The sequence below is a fragment of the Cardiocondyla obscurior genome, linkage group LG01 (genome assembly GCF_019399895.1).
Source record: "Cardiocondyla obscurior isolate alpha-2009 linkage group LG01, Cobs3.1, whole genome shotgun sequence".
In the NCBI taxonomy this organism is placed as follows: domain Eukaryota; kingdom Metazoa; phylum Arthropoda; class Insecta; order Hymenoptera; family Formicidae; genus Cardiocondyla; species Cardiocondyla obscurior.
Genome location: NC_091864.1, coordinates 8430259 through 8444325, shown reverse-complemented (window position 1 = coordinate 8444325; position 14067 = coordinate 8430259). Strand labels below are relative to the sequence as shown.

Genomic DNA, 14067 nt, shown 5'->3' with positions numbered 1-14067 from the left:
TATTTTGCAAGTTAGTTTACAACAATTAATGCTATTTATTAATTATTTTTACAATATTTTATTAATCGAGTCGTTTCATGAATGTCAGTACTAATGCTGTGTTCCTATTGGTTGAAAATAATCAAGTGACATTTTGCACGTGTTTTTGGCGTTATTTATAAATTTTTATACTAAATCGTATTTTGCAAGTTAGTTTACAACAATTAATGCTATTTATTAATTATTTTTACAATATTTTATTAATCAAGTCGTTTCATGAATGTCAGTACTAATGCTGTGTTCCTATTGGTTGAAATTAATTGAGTGACATTTTGCACGTGTTTTGGCGTTTATAAATTTTTATACTAAATCGTATTTTGCAAGTTAGTTTACAACAATTAATGCTATTTATTAATTATTTTTACAATATTTTATTAATCGAGTCGTTTCATGAATGTCAGTACTAATGCTGTGTTCCTATTGGTTGAAAATAATCAAGTGACATTTTGCACGTGTTTTTGGCGTTATTTATAAATTTTTTTACTAAATCGTATTTTGCAAGTTAGTTTACAACAATTAATGCTATTTATTAATTATTTTTACAATATTTTATTAATCGAGTCGTTTCATGAATGTCAGTACTAATGCTGTGTTCCTATTGGTTGAAAATAATCAAGTGACATTTTGCACGTGTTTTTGGCGTTATTTATAAATTTTTTTACTAAATCGTATTTTGCAAGTTAGTTTACAACAATTAATGCTATTTATTAATTATTTTTACAATATTTTATTAATCGAATCGTTTCATGAATGTCAGTACTAATGCTGTGTTCCTATTGGTTGAAAATAATAAAGTGACATTTTGAACGTGTTTTTGGCGTTATTTATAAATTTTTATACTGAATCGTATTTTGCACGTTAATTTACAACAATTTAATGCTATTTGTTAAGTATTTTTACAATATTTTATTAATCAAATCGTTTCATGAATGCCAGTATTAATGCTGTGTTTCCATTGGTGAATATTTTACGCAAAATATTTTATGCTTATTTTATTCGTTTGTGGGAGATCAACTGTTTCCTCGAGTGTCGGTTGGATTTTTAACTAATTTAAACCGTCTTTTTTATTCCCACAAAGTGCCAAGACTGTGCATCAACGGAAACTAATTTTTATAAAAGTTTTAAAAGTGACAGGTATGTGTTATTGATTAAAGTTTAAAGTCAGAAAAACAAATATTTCTATTTGTTTTACAGGCTTTAAACTTTATACGCAAAGGATACGTGACGGCAGCTAACCAACGAGACCATCCGGAGTTCGGGAAGCCGCAGAAGTCTCTCTGACAATTCCTGGTGCAAGAAAAATCCTGACTTACCCCTAGATAGCACTGACACTTTGCAGAGTGAATTCAGGTATGTCATGCGTTAGAATTTAATTAGAGTACCCTTTTCTATCGTGAGGGACCGATTTTAGATTGCTCGAGAGCCTCAATTAATTAAAAAGTGAGAAAATAGTCAAAATATAACTTTAACCTCAAAGTGTCACTTATGAGATTTTAAGTTTTAATTTAAAAATACTTCTGCTTTATTTACAGGTTTGGCGCTTTGGGGACGAAAGGTTCGCGACGGAAACTAACCAAGGAAACCGTCCGGAGACTCGGGGAAGCCGCAGAAGTCTCTCTGACCATTCCTGGTGCAAGAGAAAATTCCTCGACTTACCCAGTACACCAGATAGCACTAACACTTTGCAGAGTGAATTCAGGTATGTCATGCGTTAGAATTTAATTAGAGTACCCTCCTCTATCGTGAGGGACCGATTTTAGATTGCTCGAGAGCCTCAATTAATTAAAAAGTGAGAAAATAGTCAAAATATAACTTTAACCTCAATGTGTCACTTATGAGATTTTTAGTTTTAATTTAAAAATACTTCTGCTTTATTTACAGGTTTGGCGCTTTGGGGACGAAAGGTTCGCGACGGAAACTAACCAAAGAAACCGTCCGGAGACTCGGGAAACCGCAGAAGTCTCTCTGACCATTCCTGGTGCAAGAAAATTCTCGACTTACCCAGTACCCAGATAGCACTAACACTTTGCAGAGTGAATTCAGGTATGTCATGCGTTAGAATTTAATTAGAGTACCCTCCTTATCGTGAGGGACCGATTTTAAATTGCTCGAGAGCCTCAATTAATTAAAAGTGAGAAAATAGTCAAAATATAACTTTAACCTCAATGTGTCACTTATGAGATTTTTAGTTTTAATTTAAAAATACTTCTGCTTTATTTACAGGTTTGGCGCTTTGGGGACGAAAGGTTCGCGACTAACCAAAGAAACCGTCCGGAGACCCGGGAAGCCGCAGAAGTCCCTCTGACCATTCCTGGTGCAAGAAAAATCCTCGACTTACCCAGTACTCAGATAGCACTAACACTTTGCAGAGTGAATTCAGGTATGTCATGCGTTAGAATTTAATTAGAGTACCCTCCTCTATCGTGAGGGACCGATTTTAGATTGCTCGAGAGCCTCAATTAATTAAAAAGTGAGAAAATTGTCAAAATATAACTTTAACCTCAATGTGTCACTTATGAGATATTTAGTTTAATTTAAAAATACTTCTGCTTTATTTACAGGTTTGGCGCTTTGGGGACGAAAGGTTCGCGACGGAAACTAACCAAGGAAACCGTCCGGAGACTCGAGGAAGCCGCAGAAGTCTCTCTGACCATTCCTGGTGCAAAAGAAAAATCCTCGACTTACCCAGTACTCCAGATAGCACTAACACTTTGCAGAGTGAATTCAGGTATGTCATGCGTTAAATTTTATTAGAGTACCCTCCTCTATCGTGAGGACCGATTTTAGATTGCTCGAGCCTCAATTAATTAAAAATTGATAAAATTGTCAAAATATAACTTTAACCTCAATGTGTCACTTATGAGATTTTTAGTTTTAATTTAAAAATACTTCTGCTTTATTTACAGGTTTGGCGCTTTGGGGACGAAAGGTTCGCGACGGAAACTAATCAAGGAAACCGTCGGAGACCCGGGAAGCCGCAGAAGTCTCTCTGACCATTCCTGGTGCAAGAGAAAATTCCTCGACTTACCCAGTACTCCAGATAGCACTAACACTTTGCAGAGTGAATTCAGGTATGTCATGCGTTAAAATTTAATTAGAGTACCCTCCTCTATCGTGAGGGACCGATTTTAGATTGCTCGAGAGCCTCAATTAATTAAAAATTGATAAAATTGTCAAAATATAACTTTAACCTCAAAGTGTCACTTATGAGATTTTTAGTTTTAATTTTAAAATACTTCTGCTTTATTTACAGGTTTGGCGCTTTGGGGACGAAAGGTTCGCGACGGAAACTAACCAAGGAAACCGTCCGGAGACCCGGGAAGCTGCAGAAGTCCCTCTGACCATTCCTGGTGCAAGAAAAATCCTCGACTTATAGTACTCCAGATAGCACTAACACTTTGCAGAGTGAGTTCAGGCATCTAAGTTAAATTTCAGACTAAATTCGGTTTATTTAAGTGTAGTAGAGTGTTCTAAATACAGATTATTCTGTTAACTGTAAAGAATTTTTTATTTCAGATTTTTGGTGATTGGTGTTCTGCGAGGGTCACAGAAGTTTCACTGCACTTGAACAAGTTGAAATAGTTCTGCGTATTCCTCGAGTGCCCGTTGGATTTTTATCAAATTTGAACTTCTCTTTGCTGCCAAAAAGTTCCAAGGCTCTACATGGACGGAAACTATTTTTTATAAGTGTTTTAAAAGTGACAGGTATGTGTTTTAAATTAAAAGTTAAGTTATTCATAAATAAATTTTTTTGGAGCCTCTTAGTTAAATTTCTGACTTAAATTCGGTTTATTTAAGTGTAGTAGAGTGTTCTAAATACAATTGAATTATTCTGTTAACTGTAAAAATTTTTATTTCAGATTTTGGTGATTGGTGTTCTGCGAGGGTCACAGAAGTTTCACTGCACTTGAACAAGTTGTGAAAATAGTTCTGCGTATTCCTCGAGTGCCCGTTGGATTTTTATCAAATTTGAACCTCTCTTTTGCTGCCCAAAAAGTTTCAAGGCTCTACATGGACGGGAACTATTTTTTATAAGTGTTTTAAAAGTGACAGGTATGTGTTTTAGGTTAAAAGTTGAGATATTCATAAATAAATTTTTTTGGAGTTTCTTAGTTAAATTTCTGACATAAATTCGGTTTATTTAAGTGTACTAGAATGTTTTAAATACAATTAAATTATTCTCTTAACTGTGAAAAATTTTATATTCCAGATTCTTGGTGAGTGGTGTTCTGCGAGGGTCACAGATGTTTCACTGCACTTCTACAGTTTGTGAAAATAGTTCTGCGTTATCCTCGAGTGCCCCGTCGGATTTTTTATTAATTTTGAACCTCCCTTTTGCTGCCCAAAAAGTTCCAAGGCTCTACATGGACGGGAACTTTTTTTTATAAGTGTTTTAAAAGTGACAGGTATGTGTTTTAGGTTAAAAGTTGAGATATTCATAAATAAATTTTTTTGGAGCTTCTTAGTTAAATTTCAGATTAAAATTCGGTTTATTTAAGTGTACTAGAATGTTTTAAATACAATTAAATTATTCTCTTAACTGTGAAAAATTTTATATTCCAGATTCTTGGTGAGTGGTGTTCTGCGGGTCACAGATGTTTCACTGCACTTCTACAGCTTGTGAATAGTTCTGCGTTTTCCTCGAGTGCCCCGTTGGATTTTATCAAATTTGAACCTCTCTTTTGCTGCCCAAAAGTTTCAAGGCTCTACATGGACGGGAACTATTTTTATAAGTGTTTTAAGTGACAGGTATGTGTTTAGGTTAAAAGTTGAATATTCATAAATAAATTTTTTTGGAGTTTCTTAGTCAAATTTCTGACATAAATTCGGTTTATTTAAGTGTACTAGAATGTTTTAAATACAATTAAATTATTCTCTTAACTGTGAAAAATTTTATATTCCAGATTCTTGGTGAGTGGTGTTCTGCGAGGGTCACAGATGTTTCACTGCACTTCTACAGCTTGTGAAAATAGTTCTGCGTTTTCCTCGAGGTGCCCCGTTGGATTTTTATCAAATTTGAACCTCTCTTTTGCTGCCCAAAAAGTTTCAAGGCTCTACATGGACGGGAACTATTTTTTATAAGTGTTTTAAAAGTGACAGGTATGTGTTTTAGGTTAAAAGTTGAGATATTCATAAATAAATTTTTTTGGAGCTTCTTAGTTAAATTTCAGATTAAAATTCGGTTTATTTAAGTGTACTAGAATGTTTTAAATACAATTAAATTATTCTCTTAACTGTAAAAAATTTTATATTCCAGATTCTTGGTGAGTGGTGTTCTGCGAGGGTCACAGAAGTTTCACTGCACTTCTACAGCTTGTGAAAATAGTTCTGCGTATTCCTCGAGTGCCCCGTCGGATTTTTATTAAATTTGAACCTCCCTATTGCTGCCCAAAAAGTTCCAAGGCTATGGACGGGAACTATTTTTTTTATAAGTGTTTTAAAAGTGACAGGTATGTGTTTTAGGTTAAAAGTTGAGATATTCATAAATAAATTTTTTGGAGCTTCTTAGTTATTCAGATTAAAATTCGGTTTATTTAAGTGTACTAGAATGTTTAAATACAATTAAATTATTCTCTTAACTGTGAAAAATTTTATATTCAGATTCTTGGTGAGTGGTGTTCTCGGGGTCACAGTGTTTCACTGCACTTCTACAGCGTGAAAATAGTTCTGCGTTTTCCTCGAGTGCCCCGTTGGATTTTTTTATCAAATTTGAACCTCTCTTTGCTGCCCAAAAGTTTCAAGGCTCTACATGGACGGAACTATTTTTATAAGTGTTTTAAAAGTGACAGGTATGTTAAATTAGTAAAGTTACATCTAAAAAAATTTTTTTTAGGCACTCAAGTTCAATTTCTAACTTTAATTCTGTTTTATTTAATGTATTAGAGTGTTTTAATTACAATTTAATATTTGTTTTAACTGTGAATGAATTTATATTTCAGTTTGTTGGTGACTGGAGGTGCGTGGGTCAGAAGTTTTCCTGTGCTTCTACACATTGTCGAAAGTTCTGCTGCTTCCTCGGCCATCCTGTTGGATTTTATTAAATTCCTTCTTGCTGCCCAGAAAGTGCCAAGCCTGTGCAACGACGAGAACTATTTTTATTAAGAGTTTGAAAAGTGACAGGTACGTGTTATAGGTTAAAAGTAGAGTGACTCTTAAATTAATTATTTTCAGGCATTCAAGTTCAATTTCTAACTTTAATTCTGTTTTATTTAATGTATTTGAGTGTTTTAATTACAATTTAATATTTGTTTTAACTGTGAATGAATTTATATTTCAGTTTGCTGGTGACTGGAGAGTGCGTGGGTCAGAAAAGTTTTCTGTAACACACATTGTCAAGAAAGTTCTGCTGCTTCGTCGGCCATTTTGTTGGATTTTATTAAATTTGAGGCTCCTTCTTGCTGCCCAGAAAGTGCCAAGCCTGTGCATGACGTGAACTATTTTTATTAAGAGTTTGAAAAGTGACAGGTACGTGTTATAGGTTAAAAAATGAGTGACTCTTAAATTAATTATTTCAGGCACTCAAGTTCAATTTCTAACTTTAATTCTGTTTTATTTAATGTATTAGAGTGTTTTAATTACAATTTAATATTTGTTTTAACTGTGAATGAATTTATATTTCAGTTTGCTGGTGACTGGAGAGTTGCGTGGGTCAGAAAAGTTTTCCTGTGCTTCTACACATTGTCAAGAAAGTTCTGCTGCTTCTTCGGCCATCCTGTTGGATTTTTTATTAAATTTGAGGCTCCTTCTTGCTGCCCAGAAAGTGCCAAGCCTGTGCAACGACGTGAACTATTTTTATTAAGAGTTTGAAAAGTGACAGGTACGTGTTATAAGTTAAAAGTAGAGTGACTCTTAAATTAATTATTTTCAGGCATTCAAGTTCAATTTCTAACTTTAATTCTGTTTTATTTAATGTATTTGAGTGTTTTAATTACAATTTAATATTTTAACTGTGAATAATTTATATTTCAGTTTGCTGGTGACTGGAGAGTTGGGAGGGTCAGAAAAGTTTTCTGTGCTTCTACATTGTCAAGAAAGTTCTGCTGCTTCCTCGGCCATCTTGTTGGATTTTTATTAAATTTGAGGCTCCTTCTTGCTGCCCAGAAAGTGCCAAGCCTGTGCAACACGAGAACTATTTTATTAAGAGTTTGAAAAGTGACAGGTACGTGTTATAGGTTAAAAGTAGAGTGACTCTTAAATTAATTATTTTCAGGCATTCAAGTTCAATTTCTAACTTTAATTCTGTTTTATTTAATGTATTAGAGTGTTTTAATTACAATTTAATATTTGTTTTAACTGTGAATGAATTTATATTTCAGTTTGCTGGTGACTGGAGAGTTGGGAGGGTCAGAAAAGTTTTTCTGTGCTTCTACACATTGTCAAGAAAGTTCTGCTGCTTCCTCGGCCATCGTGTTGGATTTTTTATTAAATTTGAAGCTGTTTCTTGCTGTTCAGAAAGTGCCAAGCCTGTGCAACGACAGGAACTATTTTATTAAGAGTTTGAAAAGTGACAGGTACGTGTTATAGGTTAAAAGTAGAGTGACTCTTAAATTAATTATTTTCAGGCATTCAAGTTCAATTTCTAACTTTAATTCTGTTTCATTTAATGTATTAGAGTGTTTTAATTACAATTTAATATTTGTTTTAACTGTAAATGAATTTATATTTCAGTTTGCTGGTGACTGGAGAGTTGGAGAGTCAGAAAAGTTTTCTGTGCTTCTATTGTCAAGAAAGTTCTGCTGCTTTCTCGGCCGTCCCGTTGGATTGTTTATATAAATTGAAACCTCTTCTTTCTCCACAAACAGTACCAAGCCTGTACATCGTCGGGAATTATTTGTTATAAAACTTATAAAAAGATACAGGTATGTGTTGTAAGTTAAATATTCAAATATTGTTAAATAAATTATTTTCAGGTTTTTATGATAGATTTCTGATTTAAATTTGGTTTATTTATGTGTAGTAGAGTGCTCACATTACATTTCAATAAGTTTTTTTAACTCAAAAATATATATTTCAGTTATCTTGGATGGAGTATCTGGAAGGCCGCAGAATTTTTACTGTGATCTGTACTTGGTGAGGGGAATTTCTGCTGCTTTCTCAAGAGTCTTGTTGGCATTCCATTACAGTATCTTCATTCTACTTTCGTTCCACAAAGTTTGAAGCTTGTAAGTCTACGGAAAATATTAATAATTAACTTATAAAAAGTGACATGTATGTTTATAAATTAAAAATCTTATAAAGTTTATGATTTTGAATGTTTTAAGTTAATTTTTTATTCTAATTCGATTTTATTAAAGCTAGTAGAGTGCCCACGTTTTATTTAAATAATTATTTTAATTTTAAAATACATCGATACAGGTTAGAAAGATCGATGTATTTCGGCGATGGTAGCGCCGGGAGCATTTGGTAGACGGATATTTCTGGAACTACCAAAATCGATGCTGATATATATATGTCACCATCGATTTTGGTAGTTTCAAAGTCCGCCTGCCAAACGCTCCCGGCGCTATCGTCGCGAATACATCGATCTTTCTAACCTTTTTCGATGTATTTGCGGCGACGTTAGCGCCGGGAGCATTTGGTAGACGGATATTTCCGGAACTACCAAAATCGATGCTGATATATATGTCATCATCGATTTTGGTAGTTTTGATAACTCGCTTACCAAACACTCCTGGCTTCCGTCGCAAATACATGGATCTTTCTAATCTCTCTCGATTTATTAGGTATCGGAATTAATACTGCCGTGACGTCTCAACTTTTAGATTGTGATATTTTCTTGAGGAAATGTTGGAAGATCCGAAAATCGACAATTTCTACGTGATAGATTTTGACGTTTTTCACAAATTAGTTATTGATAAAATATAGAACAAGAAAGAAGATGTCTACAGATTGCAGTAATAGATATGCATTTGAAGCTGAGTGGTATGACAAGATTGCTTGTATGCTGAAGAAGTTTTATGTGTATTATTATCCATTTGATAATACTGTCAATTGGTATGTTCAAGTTAAACTAGCACTAACAAGTTAATTCAAAGTCACACAATTCAAGGCCTTAACATTTTTTTTTAATGAAAAATTCAAAGTTTTAGAGTTGAAATTATATGGATGTAGCTTTAATTTAAATGAGCAAATATCTTTAAAATATTTTCATATACATATTATGTATGATTAAAATTATATGTACTATGTTTCAGTTTGACTTAAAAACAAAGAAAACTTTTTTGAGAAGAACAACATGTGAAGGCATTATGGCTAAAGACTTTTATGTTGGTGGTGTAATAACAATATTTTCAAGATGCATTAAAATTACAGGTTATGCAGATGCTTACGCAAAACCAAATTAAAATGATTACAAAAGTAAACAAATTACTTTATATTACAATTATATTTATATTCATATATTTATAATCTTTGATATTAAAATTTTTAATTAATTAATGTTATTTTATTGTTCAGAGTTTTTGCTTTTGAAACCAGGGGTTGACTACATGGGTGAAATATTGAAAGATATTACAAATTATGATTTGTACAAATATAAAATGACAATGCTAACTGTAAATAATATTGAAGTGTGGTTTGCAAAAGATGTTATTGACAAGGAGTAAGTTAATTTTTTTAACTTTAAACATTATTTTTTTTTTTTTTTAATTAAATTTTTAATATTGTAGCTATAAAAGTTTATTTCTAGGTTTGTTATAAATTATCTTATATCTGGCCCTGTCGTTGCTTTAGAATTACTAGGTGGAAATGGTATAGTGAGATGGCAAGAACTGGCAGGCTCAGAAGACATTAAAAAAGCATGTTTAACAACAGCATCTTCATTAAGAACTCTCTATGAAAAAGATGAGATTCATGCTGTTTATGGATCGAAAGACCTGAAACAGCAATAAAAGTACATATTTTAATAGTAGTTAATCAAAGGGCATTTATGTCATAATAATCCTATTCATGTTTTCAGGAATCACAATATTTCTTTCGTGACTCGAAAGTAAAGTAAAAATTTAAGAAACACCGCAACTCTGCAAAACTGCACCTGTTGTATCGTCAAGCCACATGCTGTACAAGAAAAACTTGTTGGTAAATTAATACAAATTATATTTAAAGTTCTAACGTATACTTAGTAAAATAATAATTACTGAAGAGTGGCCTCTAAACTTTATATTACATATTTCTTTCCGGTAATTTCATATTTATTTCAGGCGCTATTATCAACGACATTCAGAAGGCAGGGTTTGCGATTACCGCTGTGCAGCAATTTTATATTAATCCAATTAATTGCGAAGAATTTTTGGAAATATATAAAGGTGTTCTTGCTGAATGCTGTAAGTCCCATTTGTTTTTGTATATATATTATTTGTAAATAATTATTTCGAGCTAAAAATAAGTTTTTATAAATACTTGCTGCTGCAGGCAATGGTAACAGAATTACAATCTGGCCCATGCATTGTTATGGGTAACCCACAAAGACGAGAACCTTAATATTGTTGCTAATTTCCGAGATTTATGTGGCCCAATGGATCCGGTAAGTGTGAACAATTTTAATTGCTTTGTCTCGCGTTACTGACATGCTCATTTGATACAGGAAATTGCGCGACAAGTCAGACCAAATACGCTTAGAGCAAAGTATGGGAAAACGAAAGTGCAAAATGCTGTGCATTGTTCTGATTTGACGGAAGACGGCATACTGGAGGTAATTAAAACCTTAGTTATATCGATCTGCTTCTCCTATAATTAATTGGTGTTACATCTTTACAGGTGGAATATTTTTTCAAAATACTCGATGGACGTTGAACGATTAAATTTATATCGTATAAAAAGTAAATAACTAGGTTAAATGTTTAATAAATTTAAAGTTTTAAAATATTTCTATTTATTAATAAAAAAAAAATAAAATGGGATTTTTTTATTACATAATATTAATTAAAATATGTTTTCACATAGTTCAACAATCACCTTTTGGATAAAAATTAACGTTTATATATGTTCAATGAATAAAGTAAATAAATTTTTTATTGAAAGAGAGTTCAGTATCTTAATTAATAAACGTATTAAATTTAAAGATTTATTTCACGAGCTTTATATTTACGAGAAATTTTACAACATTATACAACGAAACGATTAATTATCCGCCGATTCACAACGCTGCAAATTGTTTGTATGATTAAAATCAGTTTTGGTCAACGTGTTTGACCATTCACCAACAAACTTCGTCGCCGGAATCCACTGCCGATTGCTGTAGCTCTATCTCGAAGAAAACGCAGAATCTACCGTGGCTTAATAACGGCACAATGATGCGTGTCAAGGATTTAATCTGTAGTCCGCTAGCGGTGTAAAGCAGCGGATAACTTCGTTTCCGTTGCACTAAGCCGGACAGAAAGAAAAGAGAAAGGGAGCAAATTTTCAGATACTGTTTAATCAAGTTATGACATTGAAAAATTGCGCATCAAAGAACATTACGCGATGTAAAAATGCGAAGAAGTGAAAAAATATATATTAAAAAATGATATGGAAATATAATACTTAAAGATAAATTATTTATTAGATAATATTAAAGTGGGAATTTCCACGAGGAAGAAGAGAGGGGCAATCTTAAATTAAAGGTAGCAATACGTTCGCAAATTGGCAGCAAATTTAATTCGACGTTTTATATTAAAACCTTGTGATCTACGTCCTCGTTAAACGTCTTGTTTCGTCTTGTAAACTTGTCGGCCACAAAATGAGGACAAATTGACGCTAAAATCCACGCAAACGGCAAAATCCATGCGAAAATGTGCCAAGAATTTGATAACGCGTATAACAAGCACGACTTACTGTTACATAACTTGATTAATTCTTGAAATATTTAAAGATTTATATATCAACAAATAAAAATCATATTTTATTCTAAGAATATTTAAAAATTAAAATTAATATCTTCATTTACGAAACGTCTACAAGAACACATATCCAATACCGTCCATGGACACTTTGCGTTTAGTTGCTCACATTTCCCAAGAGCGTTCAATTTTTCTTTAAAGTATACTTAATATTTTACACTTTATTCGTACAGATGTCATTGTTTTTTTACAAGTAAACGCGAATGTTGAGCCAGGCTGAAAAAAAAAAAAATGCATTCTTTGGCTGGCCACATCCTTGCGAGACGATTCGTCGCAACGTATATCGGATCGGTGTATTGGAATATGCTCTTTCCTTTCAGCGGCTTATACCTCTGGGTAGATGTCAGTATTACGCATGACATCGCGGCGCACGGATCCATCGGTATTTTTCACAGATCAGTTACTCTACACGATTTTCAAACTTTTTTTCGTTTTCGACTGCGGCTGCTCGTTTTTTCTTATTTTGCATGTATTTTTCCTCATTTCCTGAAGCGGTTCTTCTCAAATCTTCACTTCAAGACTTAAAACAAGACAGAAGTTGATCGATTGTTGCGCAGGTATTCTTTGTTTTTTTATCAGAAAGTCGCTTAATATTTTAAATGGCTCCTTATTAATTATATATAATTAAGTATAGTGTAATTTTAACAAAACACTTTATAGATACATGTTACATTAAATTTTCAGACATTAGATTTATTTTTGAAAAGGTAGAAGATAATAGAACGTTTTAGTATTTTTCGATCACGACAATCGCCGCGATATAAATTTTTACAGTAAATTTAGGAAGATTTTTATAATTTCTTGCGCGCTCTGATATTTCCATAATGAGAACTACTCGCACAAGTTGTAACAAGAAAGTACTTGTAATACCGCATTATGAAATCGTGTTATATTAATATAATAAATATATACCTGAGAAGTTGTTCGACTCGAGAAAAAAAAAAAAAAAAAAAAATTCTTGCTTTAAAAATTAATCGCAGCACTTAATTTTCTCTCTATTTTTAAGTCTACATTAATTTTAAAAAATTGCATAGAAATTATTTTTATAAACCTAATAATACGCACTTGACGAATAAAATATTTTTCATTACATTATTGTTTCTGGAATTATTTTAAAATATTATAAAGACAGTTCCTTCTCTTTTCTCGCGTTACATTATTGTTCTCAATCAGTAATCATCGTCAGACATGCATGCCACTTCTTGGATGAAATTATCTAACATTCACTGCCCATGAAAATTCCTGTTCTCGAAGCGTGGTTTTACGCGCGCATCCACAATGTTCCATCCGCGAGACACGTCAAACCTTGAATGGAGAACGGCATTGCCAAGTAGCGAACAGTTTCCATAAATAGAGAACGGTTAAAACTTAAATTTTTCTTTTTTTATTTATCATTAGTAGATTTTTATTCGAGATCCGTCAAACCTCGAATACTTGACCTTATACTTCCAAAAAAGAAGGAAAAGCGATGTTTGAAGCTTTGCTCCAAATTCCAATCGCGTTTTTAAACGTTTGATCTATCGAGAGGACACGGACGTTCGTCGCCTTCTTCCGCAAGGTCTGATGGTGCACAAATTATGCAATTAAAAGAATAATGGTACTCGCTCTGAACGACTCGCCGGCAACAACGAGCAATTTCATGTTGATTATGATGCTCTGTCTTATAATCTCGTGATACCGTCAAGGCATTGCAGAAGTGAACTCGCTGCGGTTGTACTTGGAAAAAAAAAAAAAAAAGATATCAGTCGCACAATTTGTTATACTTGAGCAAGTTCTGCTTTCGAGAATTTCGCTAAGCAACATTTTTAACATAAATCAGTTCTTTTAACATAAATGTAAAATATATTTTTTATATTTAAAGTAGGTAGAATTGACTTGCGGAAATGATCTTTCCTAACACTTGTTAGGAAGAGCTTTGTCGTTCGGTCAATCGACATTTATTTAACGAGCGGAAGTCGGTGTTGATCGTGTATACGCTACGAAGGTATTGTAAGACCGTTACATAAAAGTGACAGGTATCTAAAAGCATTTTGTGTGCCACGGACATGTTTCATTAACAACGGTATCACATCTTGTCAGATGTAAACTTTATTTCGTAATTACGAATTAAACGACGATTATTCGGAAAATTATTATAATACGCTTTAAGAGT

General features: G+C 32.9%; 1 long non-coding RNA gene and 1 pseudogene across 1 annotated transcript; both read left to right on the top strand.

Annotated features, from left to right (window-relative positions):
• Positions 1-6082: 6082 nt before the first annotated feature.
• On the top strand, positions 6083-7049 carry LOC139105790 (uncharacterized). The gene is made up of 3 exons (XR_011546241.1): positions 6083-6159; positions 6661-6856; positions 7009-7049. It is a non-coding gene; the product is annotated as an uncharacterized lncRNA (long non-coding RNA).
• Positions 7050-8917: 1868 nt separating this feature from the next.
• On the top strand, positions 8918-10923 carry LOC139113713 (nucleoside diphosphate kinase homolog 7-like; annotated as a pseudogene).
• The last annotated feature ends 3144 nt before the right edge of the window (positions 10924-14067 follow it).